The sequence below is a fragment of the Octopus bimaculoides genome, chromosome 8 (genome assembly GCF_046866305.1).
Source record: "Octopus bimaculoides isolate indiv1 chromosome 8, ASM4686630v1, whole genome shotgun sequence".
Lineage (NCBI taxonomy): Eukaryota > Metazoa > Mollusca > Cephalopoda > Octopoda > Octopodidae > Octopus > Octopus bimaculoides.
The window spans coordinates 84,505,319-84,523,073 of NC_142935.1; positions in this window are offsets into that span (position 1 = coordinate 84,505,319).

Consider the following 17,755-nt stretch of genomic DNA (forward strand, 5'->3'; position numbering starts at 1 on the left):
TCGTTCTCCCGAACCATTTCTGAAAAGAATGCGTTTCTGTAAATATAAATAAAAGCTAGTTTCCATTTAAAATATTCAACATGTGTTGCTAGAATTAAAAATGATGGAGTTTATATGTGATTTGTGGATATAAAAATGTAATTAGAGTATCAATCATTTACGTAAATATTTATTTTTATTCGATTAATGAAGAAAATTGTGTCAGTCGAATAACGCTGATATCAGCAATTTTGTCTAATTTCTAAACTGTGTTTTGACGTAAATTTCACAACCATGGAGTTTTATTTTAAAATGTTGGTTAGTTCAACCCTTAAGGGATTCATGCTTTCGAAGTTCAGCCAAAACATTCAATATCTTAACATCACGACCTATACGGTTTGGAAAATAAAAATTTTTTGAATACATATGTTAGGTATGTCCATCATTCATATATTGTACAAGGCTATAAATTCGTGGGGGGAAGGGTTGTGAACGATTGAGTTGGACCTCGTACTCAGAATATACCTGGGACTTATTTTATCAACTTTAGAGAAATTCATGGCAATGTTTTGATTATGTTAAGAATTTAAGTAAGAACATAAGATGACCATTGAAAGTAAATACTGTAAGGTATTTAGTTCGGCGCTCTCTACTTTTACCCACCACTACAACCACTTTTGAGCACGTGTTGATCATATGATAAATGTAGTGAAGAAATTTCGGAACACATACAGTGCACACTCACCCGCATGCACACACATGCGCACCCACACTCACATGCACACACATATACATACAACGCACTCTCACACGCGCGCGCACACTCACGCTCATAAACACATATACGTGCACATATGTACACGCATACGCGCGCCCTCACACGTGTACATATACACACATACACATGCGCGCACACATACACCTATACGCTCGCACATAGACGCACACTCAAATACGCATACATGTACACACATGCACACTGACACATGTGCATGCACACGTACATCCACACGTACACATGCACAGATTTATTAAGCACATATACACAAACACATACGCGCACAAAATGCACGAGATCTCATGCAGGTCGATCAGTGTGTTGAGAAATTATAAAAAAATATTCCATCTCTTCATAAAATTAAAAAAGTAGTTGTGCATGTGTGTGTGTGTGTGTGTGTATGTGCGTGCGTGTGTGTTAGCGAGTAGCAGCTATGAGTGAGTAAAAGAGGAGGTGAGAAGTTATAGAAACTGTTAGTAAGGGAGAAAGAGAGAGACAAAAAGAAAGAGAGAGAGAGTGAGTGTTAAGTCAATTTCGGATGATCTGACGTTTCTGATGAGCAGGAAAAGGGGTCTGAAATTGCCTTATTAAATAAATACAATGAACTTCTAAATTGTTATCGTTTAGCCCCAGGTCAGTGTCGATCAGATCTATGATCAAAAAGCATTCCAGCCTCGACTATCCATCTTCCCCTTCCCTCCATCCCAAATATGGTTTATCGATGTCGTCAATAAGTGTCGCTCTTCCAAAGAATCTCACGGATAGGCCGTCTCCAAATTTTTTACACGTATCTGGAGCTGTTCAAGGTTGTCTCCCCTTTTGCTTCATTGTCCCATTCATCCATCTCACAGGTCATAACCTTCCACTTGAAACTTCCATTTTCCCCCGCACCAGTACTCAACAGACTCCTTTTAGCATTGATTCTTTCATCGAATCATTGATAACTTATAAATTTCTAGAAAAAAAAAAAAAATTATCAGATATTCTCGGACCCTATGCTACTGATTTCCTCCACAAAATAGGGATAACGGCAGCCCGTCGGAGGAATAAGCCCTGCGAGGTGGAGTGGCTGCTTGTTGCAGCGAGTATTTCTGGCCATTCCCCGCAGCAACGCAATCGCGGTCATTACCGCGGGACGCTGCTTAGCATCCCACTTGTTCTGGGATACATAGTCCATCTCGACCTCCTCTGTCTTCCGCTGATTTCCCTCATCTTTTTCTTTTTCCTTTTCTTTCTTTTCTTTTCTTATCTTTCTTTTTCCCTGATTCTTTGTATTTAAATGTTCTAATAAAATAAGGGTATTCAAAAAAACAAAAAACAAAAAAAAATGATAAAAGGTTTCTTGATTTAAAGACTATAGTTCCTTCGTTCTTTTGTTCCATTATCGTTTTTTAATCAGAGATAATTAAAGAAATTCAATAAAAATATTTAATGAAATCGATAAAGAACAGTAAAAATTCAGTCATACTATATTGATATGGTCGGAATAGTTAATTATGCTGTAGCGGGGATTCTGACCCCAAACGTTTGATATTCGGTTAGACATTACGAACGAGTCACCACAGTTTTACGTGATTGATCTATAAATCGACCAATCAATGTGAAGCTGTGGCGTGATGTGGTCTTCTTGAACGTTCTAAAATTTAATCTCTTGTTCCTTACTAAAAAAATCTTTTGGCGCTTAACTCAGGGCCCAGATAGCCGACAAACCGCTGATGTCACGGACTACCTTGGACGTTTGTCAGACGACTCGTTTCCCAGAGAGACCGATTCTGAACGTTCACATGGTATCCCATTTGAAACTTCTTCGGACGCGGCACATTTTCTCTATACCCCCAGTTGGCAGTTATTAGTATACTTTATTATAAATAGCCAAAACCCAAATATCATTATGTCCAGCAATAAATATTTGAGTTAAATGTCCGTTAGTTTGCTTCAGCTATTATTCACGCAGCCAGCGCAACGTTTCATACGTATATCACAACAATGATAATTAAACCATCGCCTTCGACAATGGCGACTCAGACGTTTGAAGTATATCATCATTGATCAGCTCAACACAAGCAACAAACAAACCACGTGACAATGTCTTGCTCTGACTCTTAACATTCCGAGTTCAGATCCCACCTTATCACAGTGGTAAACTTAATCCATCACCCGACTTAGTAGTACCAGTGTATCGCAAGTATTCGGGTTAGGTTTCCGGTTCGAAGATACTTTCCTACCTACCTCCCTTTTCGTGAAGGTCCTTCAAAGGGTCGTAATTACTCCCTTCCCCCTTGACCAAACGATAAAAATAAAATAAATTACAATTTCATGAAATGGTAGAATCGGTAGAGCGACGACATTTGAGTTATGTGTTTTTATGTTGTGAGTTAAAATTTTTTTTTGTGGCTGTCAACTTTATGTTTTATTTTTCAGGAGTGGGAGGAGATCAATAGAATAAAGTGTCAATCAAGAAAATGGTGGTGAGTCAATTAAATATACTCCGTCCCCAGAAATAGTTGAGTGGGTGCTGACACATTCAATATCAAAGAACTTTACCCCAGTGTTTTATTAATAAAAATGATACCCGTATCCAGGAAAAATCCTATCAGATTAATGATTAAAGACAGTAAAGACAAAAAACACAACTTGCACTATAATTCTGAAGATAAAATGGTGGTGGCTTGCTATCAGAAGTGTGCTTTATGTACGGTAAGAAGGATGGCAACTCTAGACATGATTCTGAACTAGTTTTTCCAGAAGTTAACAAACCATCGGTGACTGGAAGATATAAAGATTTTAACAGGCATAACAATAAGGCGTCATACAACAAAAAGAACTAGAAGAAATTACTAGGGATGCCATCTGCAGGAAAAAATACATAGTTAAGTAGAGCCTAACATAATATAGCGGTCACCCTCACCAAATTATTGAATTCAAATTGTTTCCCAATGAAGAAAAAAAAAATTAACTAGATTCTGGTCATAAAGGACTGTGGACTAGTGGATTGCTGTATTTATGCTTTTTTAAGGTTCTGAGTTCAAATCTCACCAGGATTGACTTCACCTTTCATTTGATCAACTCCAGGACAATATTCTAATCAAATAGTTGTGCGTATGTATGGATACAAACACATATACACATATATATGTATTCATACATACATATGCATATGTGATCGGTTGTACTCCTTAGTAAAAAAGAGCAAAACAAAAAGCAAAGAACATTCAACTATAGTATGGTGAAATAGCAGAGCAGGCATCAGCAACCTGCTTTGAATTGTGGGCCGCATAAATATGGCTCATCATATCGCGGACTGCACTACTAAAAAATCCATGATGATTTTTTAGTTGTTGCGAGTACCTTCAGCCATTTTCACAATAGAAGGCTTCACCTCACGCGTAAGTATCTGTCTAAGAAATGAAGAGAAATTGATTTCTTTTTTTCTTTGGAGAAAAAGATTTTGGTAGACCATAAAAAAAAAATTAAATCTTTGTATATTATCACTCAAGATAGTGTGATGAACGTACACTGTTGCCATGATACATCACAGAGTAATTCAAAGAAAAAAAAAATGAATACTTGATACACGGATTATGATATTAAGATATTTTGATACACGGATTATGAAAATATTCAATATTTTTCTTCAATACATGCATCAATCGGATACGATTGATGCATGTATTGAAGAAAAATATTGAATAGTTTCATAATCCGTGTATCAAATTTTTTTTTTTTTTTTCAAATTACAACTGCACATTTAACAATCTGACCAGTCAATATTTTCTTTGGTGACTTTTAAATGGAAAAATGCCATTAAAAATTAGTAAGATTTGTTTCTAATTTATTCGTTTAACCATATGAAAAATTATATAAAAAAAAAATTGCTTTTCCAGGTAGTGAGGAAATTATAAGCGTTTCCCGTTTTCAAAGCGAAACCTGTTTATATACGTATGATTTTCCTTAGTGAAAAGTCGCCAGTGGTCTAAAACGCTGAAAACGTTACCTTCAGCGAAAGGTAACAAAATTCAAGAAACATTGTACTTAATCTTCGTTATGTATATGCCTTAGTCGACTTGTTTTAACTACAGCACTAGGAAAATGGTAATCTGATTAAAGGGAAGCAATTTAAAAAAAAAAAAAAAATTGAAAATAAAATTAACGTGACCTAGCGAGGTTGAGTGGATCATAAGGATACAAAATGTTGTGTGTATATGTGTGTGTGTATGGGGGGGGGGGAGTCCGACTAAACTACACATAATATTTAATACACTGCCTGACAAAATACAGGCCAAGATATCGTATTTATTATTTGTTATTAACATAAATAGAAATAATTTACTAAGAAAGTTTAGTGACAAACTTGGAGTTGTACTTTTTTTAATATATAACTTTTTGTGATGTTGCAACTCGTAAAATGTCTTCGAGATAAATATTTAACAATCTTGACCTAGCATTTGTCTTTATTGTTTTCATTATAGAAATCTAGAGTTCAACTTTTTTTTTTCAAATAATTTAACTTCGCAGCAAATACCATTGTATCCCAATTCCTTGTGAGTCCTGAGTTGATTCTCACTAATTTGAAGAATATTTGAATGGGTAGTGGTATTTAGGAAAAATGCAAGGTCGCTCGAAGATAAACATACCCAATTGCGTTGCTGGGGTGGGGGGCACGGTTGGGCGGTTCACCTCAGGCGGCACTTTTAAAGGGGCGGCACTTTTGGGTCTGCTGTAGGCAATATGTATTTTTTTGTGAGGTTCGGTGACAGCAAACGGAAGGGCTGCCCCGGGCGGCACACACTCTAGCTATGCTAGTGAATATACCCTTCATTTCTAAGAAAGCACATACCTCTTCTCTGGGACTATAAAACTGCCGAAACATCTTCCTTTATTTAACCAACAAATTGCTCATTTGCAAACCAGATCGCCATACTTCAAGTTCTTCAAAGAACTCTTTAAACTGGCAATGGTTGAGTGGTCATGATTTTATAAAATTTGTGGTTGAAACAAACAAGCAAACATTTTCAAATTTTACATACTTTTCTCATCTCTCAAACAACCTTAGCCACAAACTGGCGACCCCGAAGCTGACATTGACAACCGCAAACTTGTGAACCCAACAGCGGAAGTTAGCCATTCTACAGAACCACAAATTGTCAACGCTCGACGTTCAACATAAGAAATTAATTACCACTGCACTCCCACAAATTGACAACGAGTCCGCTAGACATGGCAGCCAACCACCTAACCTTTCAAGTTTTTATGCGTCACGCAGCAACCAAGACCGCTACGATACAGATGGTAAACCATCCACAGATACCTGCAAATTCGAAAAGTCCATGACGCAAAATTTAAATTCGCGAACAGAATTCAAGTGGATTTTTCTTATAATAGATCTTCCTTGCACTGTCATCGTAGCTATTATTTTGCATCACTATGGTCTTTTGGTCGATCTTAGGAATAAAAAACTCATCGACCAACCTATCAATCCAAGGTTTGAATGTAGGACCTGCCACTATCAGTCCTCTTTTCTTTTTAGCCTCTTCGTCTAATCGTTACACACTGTTCTGCAGAAAATTCTGGATATCACTCGCACAGTCTTCAATGATAGGAATCCTTTACATTCGGTGATGCAACACAAAGTCACGATTAGTCCTTCTGTTTTCACTCGACCAAGATGACTAACCTCGGCCAAATTGAACATTGCAAAAGACGAATTCAGCCACACGTGGCAAGACTTAACCCCCCCCCCCCCCCACCAACCACCCTTTACAAAAAATTATCTTTTTTTTTCGACACAAACCCCGCTTTTCAGCTATGGGGAATACGAATCTGCAAAAAAAAATTGGCAAAAATCGACATTTCTAAATTGCCACCACCTCCACCCCACTTTCCTTCATTTTTCACTTTTTTCAGAAATTTTTTTTTTTTTTCAAAATATGCGGAAAAATACAGAGATTATGATTCAGACAAAATTTTCAAAGCATTTCTGTACTTACGGTTACGGTTAGGGTTTTAGGGTTAAGGTTAGGGTTTTAGGGTTTTAGGGTTAGGGTTAGGGTGAAGGCGCGTGGCTTAGTGGTTAGGGCATTCGGCTCACGATCGTAATGTTGCGAGTTCGATTCCCGGCGACGCGTTGTGTCCTTGAGCAAAACACTTTATTTCACGTTGCTCCAGTCCACTCAGCTGGCAAAAATGAATAGTACCTGTATTTCAAAGGGCCGGCCTTGTCACGCTATGTGTCACGCTGAATCTCCCTGAGAACTACGTTAATGGTTCACGTGTCCGTGGATTGCTCAGTCATTTGCACGTTGATCTCATGAGCAGGCTGTTCCGTTGATCGTATCAGCTGGGACCCTCGTCGTCGTAACCGACGGAGTGCTCCTCCTTTAGGGTTAGGGTTAGGGTTTTAGAATTAGTGTTGGGGAGAAAAGTCAAAATTTAAGAAGTTAGGTGGTGGGAGGGGGGGATTTCACAATGCTGATTTTTGGCAATTTTCCGGAACCTCCGTATCCGAAAACGGGGATTTTTGGCAAAAAAAAAAAATTTTAATTTACAGATTTAGGAGAAAATGGGGGGGGGGGGGCGCGCGGGGGGGGGGGGGGCGGAAGTCTTTCTCCATATGTTTTTAACGGTGTGAGTTGAAGTTGATGGATAATGCTGGTTTGAGTAAAGCTACGTGTATAATAGATAAAGGGAGAAACAAAAACCAGGAAGAGAAAGTGCAACGATTTATTCAGCCCGTTAAAGAGCATTAACACGGCAAAGCTGTTGAGATACATATTGAAGGAGTGGTCAGAATATATACGCAATGGTTAATACAGATGGTACATAATGATGATGTTTGCTGGATAGAACAGGAAAAACAAATACGAGACATAACTTCTGCTGGAGGACAGGAACAACATACGCGTCAAAGAATAGCTGAGGCTGCCTGCGGAATAAAACTTACTCTCTGCCGAAGATCCTGACTCGATCGTGCAAACTCACCTCACTGAAGAAATAGGGGGAAAGGTTTCCTTAAATAGCTGATGGTGGTATGCTTCACTGGCCTGTCACGTGATGGAGTGGACATCCCGCGTAAAGTTAGAGAGACTCGACCATCACGTGACAATCCAAAATATGGATACTTAAAGGTAAAGAGCCAAACTATGAACATGCGTCTGCTACATATTGTACCTTAGAATAATTCGACGTTTCTGTAGTAATTGGGCTTCTCTGCACATTGTACCGTCTTTTCGAAAATTGACTTGGTTTGCATGTATGATAAGATTCCGATTGAACCTGCTGATGTTCACAAAGCTGTTATTACCACTCTCTTTCGACTTTTAGAAACATTAAATCTTTCTCTGTTTTTTCTCTTGCGTGTGCTTAGCATTTCAGCGCCAATTTTGCATTCATGAGGTCTCTGAATATGGACAATTCGTTTATTTGCATTCATTTTCCGCTATATGCCTTTTGCTGTCGTGGTTTGTAATTTAATTCTTTGTCTTGGTTGTTGTATTGGCACTTTGCTTTTTCAAATTAAGGCTTTATTCACGTTCACACGGAATTTTTCTTTATCCTGTGTACGTTATTTTTCGTACTCGTTTACTTGCGTGCTTTGTTCATGTCGACAGCATTTCAGCTCTGCATTTTCATTGTAGATTATAGTGGTACGTCGAAAAACATGCGAGCAATGTTTAATTTTCTGCAGATACCTCTCCACGTTATGTTTCATTCTAAACCTACGTTTGATTTCTGTGCCTACCTTCCAAGGTGTCTTTTCACTGCCAGTTTTCGCTAACCAATTTTAGCATGAACATTTTGATTTGAGGGCATTCAACATTTCAGCACATTTTTCTTTCAAACATGAATGCATTCTTCACATTTTATAAATTATCATTTTCGTTCCCTTGTCACCCAACAAACTGACTGACAAGAAAACACTTGTTACAGAACTCAGAATTCGAAACCTGGTGAATCCAGTAACTGAATTATTGTAAAAAGTCGTTATGAGTGATAGAAACAAACTGAACATTAAACCAATAATTTTCATTCGTTGATTTAGTGTCCTGAACAAAGATATCAATTTAAGGCTGTTGAATGTTTGGATGGATGCAAATTGACTCTGTAGTAACGCCGTGCGCATGCGTAGTCTCACGCATGCGTGGAATTAAACAAGCAAACTTTCCCGCTTAATTCTATCTCTTTCTTGCTGGCCAGCAATAGAGCATGGACGTGTCAAGCAGTGTCTCTAACGTTCCAACCTGGAGACAGTCTCTTTACGTGTATAGCTGTCACTCTCCATCTTTCGGACTTACACTCGACAGCTCGCTCACATCTACATAACAACGTCCCAACAACTATGCTCATACACACAGAAGCTGTAACAACAAACAAGAGCTAAAGATATATATATTTACCACCTAAATAAAGTGTTGTTTAAGTTGATAGTCTGGAGTTCAGCGTTCCGTTATATTCATTAATTTTATATAGGAAAGTCAGGTATACATCTAATGATGTATAACCAACTTTTCTATAACTCTAAGGCACGTTGAAAATTACGTGGATGACTGATTACAACGAATATTTTAACTTTTCTAACAAGGGAGGTTAGTCTTCATGAAACCGCTCTTACGTTCTCTCACGCTCAAACCTCTTTCAGTGACAGCGTGAGTGAACAAAGAGAACGAAACAAAACAAATAAAATATTTATAGATGTTATTTTCCTCATAAAATTAGGTGTACTATTCAGAAAGCCAAACAGGCCGTAGTTTGCCTATGATTGCTTTACCTTGTTTACATGAGTAGAAGTACATTATAAAGTACTGGTCCAAGCCGCCTTAATGCCCTTTCCCCGCCACCATTACTTCTAACAAACTTCTGTTCATCCTTTCATCCTTCTAATATTTCTTACCTCTTCTTATTCCTTTCTTTAGACATCCTCTGCCTTTCTATGCCTCTCTATCCTCCCTCTTCCCTCCCGCCCTCTGTTTCTTACTTTCTCTAGTCATGTACTTTTATCTCTTCTGATTTGGATCTTTCTCCTTAAAAAACAATTCGATTCTTGCTCTTGACTAATCATCCTTGAACTATTAACTCTAAATAATGATATTTTTCTTTAAAAAATATTTTCTTTCATGGAAATGCCTTTACTCGCTGGTCTTCTGTAGCAGTTAGTCTTTGGCATGATTAACTTAGATCAATAGCATACCCATCCAATGAGTATGAGGCATTATTATCTTTTCATGAAACTCCAAGATTTTACCATCATTTGTTAGTATGGTAGTGCTTAAACTAGACATACATCCATCCATATATACATACATGCATGCACGCATACATACATACATACATACCTATATATTGTGCCCCAGCATGACCGCAACCGCATCGTGAAACGAGTAAAAAAGTAAAATAGTGTGTGTGTGTGTGTGTGTATGCGTATATTCATATATATGTGTGCGTAAGCACACATACGTATATATAGTCTACTGACTAAGTTCTTGTTGTTTAACTCCAGATCATCGCTGATCAAGCTGACATATGAAAAAAGGTGTTCGAGACGTAACTATCACATCTTAATTTCAGACGGTACGTCTAAAACAACATTATCCAATTTGTCTTTTAGAGCGACAGTGCTATTTATTGTAGATCGAACGACCAATGAAAAGCTTTCCTCATTGGCTCGTTGCTCGGAACCTCAGATCTTACCCTACCGTCTTTGTTCAAGTTTGTTGTTCAGTTCCTGTTTAGTTTTGATGGACAGACCTTTGATTAAAAGATTTCAGCTCTTTTAAGTCGGCAAAATAATTACTAGTCTAGTATTGGAATTGATCAACTCTTCCAGATCGATAAGATAATTATCGCTCAAGTATTGAGTTTTATCAATCCTTCCGGATCGACAAAATAATTACCAGTCAAGTATTGTGATTGATCACTTTTTTCCACATCGATAAAAATAACTACCAGTCAAATATTGAGTTTGATCAGAATTTACCCCAGCATATCAATAAAATAAAAACCAATCAAGCATTGGGATCGATTACATCAGCATCATATTTCTCTAAATTCTAAGTTGTAATTTGAAATGAAAATGTAAAGGAACATAACTTAATATTATAAATCCTTTAAGACCGTCGCTCAGCCGATTCTGCCGCTCAATGTTAGAAATCCTTGCACACACACACACACACACACACACACACACACATCGTAATTTATGCAAATGACTTAGTCCTATAATGTGTCCTACTTTTGTATGTGTCTGTGTCGCTTGGTTGCAAGAGATAAGGTTGGACAATTGTTTGTATTGTTGATACCTACTGAGTTAAAAACATGCTCACAATTGCCTTATTATATCCAGACAATAAACCTATCTCTTCCTTAATGGTATATCAGCTTTGAAGAATCCTTGATTCTTGAGATTTTCTCTCTTTCCCATCTAGAGTTGTTTTCAAGCGTCATTTGGTAAATTGTGACACATCCTCCAGAGGCAGAGATAATTTTTTAAAAACCAAGAAGTTATGCGGTTTTTGACATGACTGTATTTGTTTATATTCATATGCACGCCACTGGCCAGTCTTAGTTATTTTTCTAAGCTGATTAGTGTGTGTGTGTGTGTGTGTGCGTGTGTGCGTGTGCATGCCTGCGTGTGCATGCGTGCGTGTGTGTGTGTGCTTGTCTGTGTGTGTGTGTGTCTCTCTCTCTCTCTCTCTCTCACACACACACACATATACATTAAAGAGAGAATGAGTTGTAGAAATTGCAAGATGGCGGACTAAAACGTTCTACAGTATTTAATCGCGTCATTCTGATGTTTTATGTTCATATTCTGCTCGGGTTGATTTTGCTACGAATACTTCATATTGTTATATTTGGTTTGAACTTAGATACACATATTAACAGTTTGCTATCCATCCCTCTTTTCTCGTCCATTATTCCCGAAAGAGTATTTGGAGAGAGTTCTCAAGCTCCTCCTCCATAGATTTTCCATTTGGTTTTCTAAGCGTGACCAACTGAGATTATGGATATCATTCAACCATTTCGTTCTTGGTTTACATCTAGGTCTTCTGCCGATTGGCTCGTCTTGAAAAATCTGTCTTGCATTTCTTTCCTGTGACATTTTAATCTCATGTCTGAAGTACCGGAATTTTGAGCTCTCAATGCGTAAAAGTAGAGGTTTGCTTTAATAAAACATTCTCTAACATCAGACAGACTGACATCAAAAAACGTGCCAATATCATCTCTTTTGGGACTAATCAGCCGAAACAACAGCCATTTCATCCTCGCAGACGCTCTGATGTCAGAAGACGTACCTACGTTATCACTTTTTCGACTGATTAGTTAGTGTGTCTACTTCGTCAACAGACTTGCCTAAGTCATCAATTTTCTAAGCATTCAGCGACTTAGAGCGATGTTATATTAGCAGGAATCAATGTTAAAATATGATATCAAGGAAGCGCTTTTCCAACTGAAAATGTTAGTTTCAAATTTTGGTACAAGGCCAGCAATTTCGGGGGAGGGGTTAAGTCGATTACATCGACTCCAGTGCTTAACTGACACTTATTTTATCGAGCCCAAAAAGATGGAAGGCAAAGTCAACCTAAGCAGTATTTGAACTCAAAACGTTAAGACGGACGTAATGCCCACTAAGCATTTTGCCCAGCGTGCTAACGATTCCACCTGCTCAGCACCTTTTTCCAAGTGAAAAATATTGGTAATGGCATTTTTTATATAATAGATGTCTGCTGTAATAGCTCACATACACATACATGTATCACTCACATACACACTTTTCTTTGTACGACGGCCTGTCTTTGATTATGTTCTTATATGTCGCATTCACACTCTCACACAGACATACACTTTAATGCCACAATAAATATTTCTGTTATTCATTTCATACGGTTGCCTTCTGTCGTCTCTTCATTACTGGTATTTACGAATTCACTAATGTTATCGAAGTATAACATTATTTGTATATCATCATGTGATATAATAATTTTGTGTTCGACCGTGTGACACGTTTAAATAAAAGGAGTCCTCTGTTTTTTCCATTCGTTACCATTTCTCCTTTTTGAGTTCGCACGGTCGTTCCTACATAGCTATGAGGAGAAAGGCCAGTTAAAACAGTCCCCTAAATGTACCTCTTTTGTATGAATATAAACAGACCCAGTATTTGGTTGATATGGCATTTTCTTTTTATCGATACGGGGAGAAAGAAAAGCAAAGTTGATCTTGGTTGGATTCCAACTCGGAATATAAAGTAAAAAGTTGTGCAGGAGTTTTGCCCAACGTTCCAGTGTTTGTGATAACGTACAAATGTGAGAAATCATTGTTAAAAGATGGTAGTTGGATGAGAGAAGAGATGGAATCGTGGTCTTATTGAAGAGAAATGGTGAGATGAGAGAACAGGTGGATTAGCGAATAGATAAACTGTCTAATGAGGGCGATAAAATAAAATACCAGTCAAGTTGCGATGTCTATTAAATGTACTACTTCCCCAACTGTTGTGGGTTTTGTGTTGATCTAAGAGATCATTATTTATACGCCAATGAATGAATAAATAAATGTATAGAAGAAGAAGAAGAAGAAGAAGAAGAAAGGCATGCTTATTATTGGGAAATTGTTAAAAGTATTGCGTAATAGCCCTGTAATACTATAAGCCTCCACATATTAAACATCAGTCATACGCGCGCATGTGTATGTGGTCGAGAGAGTAAATAACAGAAAAGAAATAAAAAGTTAATGTGAGAAAAAAATGTAAATTACAGAATATGGTAGTAAAAAACGAAAGTAAAATTTAGTTTTGGACTGCATGATATAAGAAATAAAAAGGTAGGTGATTTATAGAAAACAAAGAGTATTTCGTGGTTAAATCTATTAACGTTTTCAGTTCAAAGACGTCTTTACTTTTTATTCTTTTAGGGTCGATTAAATAAAGTACCAGTTAGGTAAGAGGGTTGATTTAATTGTACATGCACTCACCAGATAAGTGGCCTTCTGTATAGATGTCAATAAATAACAGGGGAGGAAGAGAGACATATTGCTGGACCAAGGAAAGGAGAGAGAACAAGGTTGGAAGTGGGGGAACGGATAAAATATAAGGAGGTGGAGAAAAGAATAAAAGAGAAAAAAAAAGAAGCGATAAAGATAGATAGGTAGATAGACAGATATATATATATATATATATATATATATATATATATATATATATATATATAGAGAGAGAGAGAGAGAGAGAGAGATAGTCAATTAAAGAGATACAAAGAAAGAAAAAGGGGGTAAATGTCAGCAGCTTATGTAACCTTCCAACCTTTCATCTTTCCAAGAGCCATGGAGTTTCTTTGAAACGAATGACGTCAGGAAGAGGAAGATAAGTGACTGGCTTGAGTCAATTTCAAGGGTCAATGATAGCTCAATTGTAATTATCTTTTGATGTTATTTACATCTGAGAAATGCACGATCGCTAACTTAGGTACAAGGAAATACATCTTGGATGAGGGCATAATCGATTTACTAACACCTCTCCTTCACTTTATCGATCCCTAAACGATGAATGGCGAAATCGATCTCGATGGATTTGAAATCAAAAAGACAAAAAAGAAATAACTAAATACAAGGCATTTTCCAGTGTTTTGGGTTCTATCACCTAATCACCTCCACTTTCTACTAACCATTTGCCTTTCCACTTACTAACACCCTTTCTGTCACTCTCCGACATTTCTACTATCCGCCACCTTTTCTGTTACCCTCCACCCTTTCTGCCACCTACAACCCTTTCTATCACCTATCACCCTTTCTTCTTCCCTCTACCCTTTCTGTTACCCTCCACCTTTTCTTCTACCATCCACCCTTTCTACCCGCCACCCTTCTTTCTACCCTCCACCATTTCTTCCCCTCTCCACCCTTTCTGCTACCCTCCACCCTTTCTTCTTTCTTCTTTCCTTTCTGCCACCCTCCACTCTTTCTTCTACCCTCTACCCTTTCTTGTACTCTCTAACGCTTTCTGTTATCCTTCACCCTTCCTTCTACCCTCCACCCTTTTTTCTATCCTCAACCCTTTCTTCTATCCTCAACCCTTTCTGCCCCACCACTATTACTTCTGTACTCCACCCTTTCTGCCACCCTCAACTTTTTCTACCACCCTACAACCTTTCTTATTTCTTTACTGCCCACAAGGGGCTACACACAGAGGCGACAAACAAGGACAGACAAATGGATTAAGTCGAGTATATCGATCCCAGTGCGTAACTGGTATTTATTTAATCGACCCCGAAAGGATGAAAGGCAAAGTCGACCTCGGCGGAATTCGAACTCAGAACGTAGCGGCAGACGAAATACCGCTAAGCATTTCGCACGTCGCGTTAATGTTTCTGCCAGCTCGCCGCCTTTCTACTACACTCCACTCTTTCTGCCACTCTCCAATCTTTCTATCCCCCAGCCTCTCCGCTACTCTCCTCCCTTTCTACCGTTCACCACCCTTCCTACTATCCTCCATCATTCCTACCACCCACCACCCTTTCTACTATTCTCCACCCTTTCTACCACCCTCCACCACGCAACACTCTTTTCCACTACTTTTCCTTATTCAAGGAAATAATATAAATATCTAAAAAATATCCAGCAAAAAATTACTCGTCGGACGATCTTCTTTAGGCCCAGGCATAGCTGTGAAGATGTTCGCTTCCCAGTCACATGATTCCAGGTTCAGTCCCACTGCGTGGTACCTAAGGCAAGTATCTTCTACTATATCTTCGGGCCGACCGAAGCCTTGTGCGTGGATTTGGTAGACGGAAACTGAGAAAAAAAACCGTTGTATATATATATGTGTGTGTGTGTGTGTATGTGTGTGTGTGTGTGTGTGTGTGTGTGTGTGTGTGTGTGTGTGTGTGTGAGCGTCTTTGTGTTTGTGCATGCCATCCCCCACCGCTTGACAACTGGTGTTTGTGTGTTTACGTCCCCGTTACTTAGCGGTTCGGCAAAGAGCCCGATAGAATAAGTACAAGTGTTTTAAAAAAAAGTACTGAAGTCGATTCATTCGACTACAAACAAATTTTCAAGGCGGTGCCCCACCATGATCGCGGTCTAGTGACTGAAACAAGTAAAAGACACACACACACACACACACACACACACACATGCACACACACACACACATACACACACACACACACATATACACACACAACATGCATGTATGCACTTATGTATGAAATAATTACATATAAATTAATGTAATATAAATACGAACACACACACACACATACATACACACACAAGTATGTATTATATAAGTAGGTGTGCATGTATGTATGTTGCGTGCATATTTTCGTGTGTCGCTTTGAGTATATATCTATGTCTATCAAAAATACCTACTAACTTTCTTATACTCACACACACACACACACACACACACAAACACAAACACACACATACATACATGCATATACATACATACATACAAATTCTTTGATTTTAGGTCAATGAGGTTATGGGTAATTGCTAATCGCTGCCGTTGTAAGATTTACCTACAATTCAAAATATCTGGAAAGAAGCCAATTAGTAGAACAGAAGGCAGTAGAATGAAAAGGAACCATAAAAGATTATACTGGATGTTTTAAAACGGCTTGATGCTTTAAAAAGGCTTTATGCCAGAGAAAACGCCCGTCAGCCGCGTTGTGAAAACATTAAAGCTTGTAACATCTACAGAAGGAACAGAACGTGATGATAGAAAGAAAATTAAGTCAAGTGTTCAAGAACTGCTCGAACTTTTTCTTTCCATATATCTAATGTGATGTTTTAATGTGATGCACCCTGTACATGCACACGTACATACATACGTACATACATACTTATATAGTGACATGCGAAAAGTTTTCAGTCACACGTTAATTTTCGTATTTTTTCTGAATGGACATGCAAGTAATTCATATGTATTTAATAGCATTTTTGGTTTAACTTTTGGCTCTTGTTTACTAAAACACAATGAAAACATTTTGGGAAAAAGTTATCTATGAATTTATATGTGAGCAAGCCATCGGCTTGTGGAAAATTCTATGAAGCAAATCATCAGTGTGGAAAGTTCTGTGGAGTAACTCAGCTTTTCATTATTAATCATCAGCGAATTACATATTCTAGAGATGGATTAATAAAGAGCATTACTCTGTGAAGAAGAGATCTAGGACGCCAGAAAAGATGTCTAAGAGGACAACTGTTAGAGTAACTGCGAATTTTGTGGCTATGTCACTATATTGTGTAAGAACAATATTGACAGACCTTAGATATGCATGAAGAGTTGCAAGAATGAAGCCAGTGATTTCAAAAGCTAAGACCAAAAGATTCAACTGGGCTAAAGAGATCTGCAACGACGAAGACAAGTTTGGGTCATCAGTCTTATGGTATGTTTTTGTGAGTGTCATGGTTGCCGTTGCTGGTCTTGTTGTTAATGTTGGTGTTGCTGCTATTGTTCCTATTCCTGTCATTGCTTCTGCTGCTAATGTTACTGTTGCACTCTGTTGCTGCTGCTGGGATTGGTGCGTCAGCAACAGTGAGGGTCTCCCGTTATTTGTTGAAGACAGAAAGCTCTGAAGCGAACTTTGCATCTCGCAAGTGCATTTTTATTTTCTGCCTCACACATCTGCTCAGAACCATGTAACACGTACCCGTCCTGATCCGACAAAGACCTGATCGTGGTTTTGTTTCCACGTTGAATGACCACCGTTCGAGCCCAACGGACGGCTTTAGTTCACTCACGTTTTAGCGCACGGCTCTTAGCTCTGACAACGCGACCTTCGTGTTTCGCCTCAAAGAAATGGTGAAGAGCCATTCTCGCCGCTAACACGTCAGTCGTGATGCCCTTACTAATCACCTCTTCAAGACCTAATGGTCTGAGATCTTTTTCCTTTCCTTCGGTCTTATCTTGAGGAGAGCCTCCATTATGGTCCCAGACCACAAATCACTCTCCATTCGTTTTACCTCGTGTTGTTTTCCTGCTACCACCTTCCTGAGACTGTTAGTGGGCAT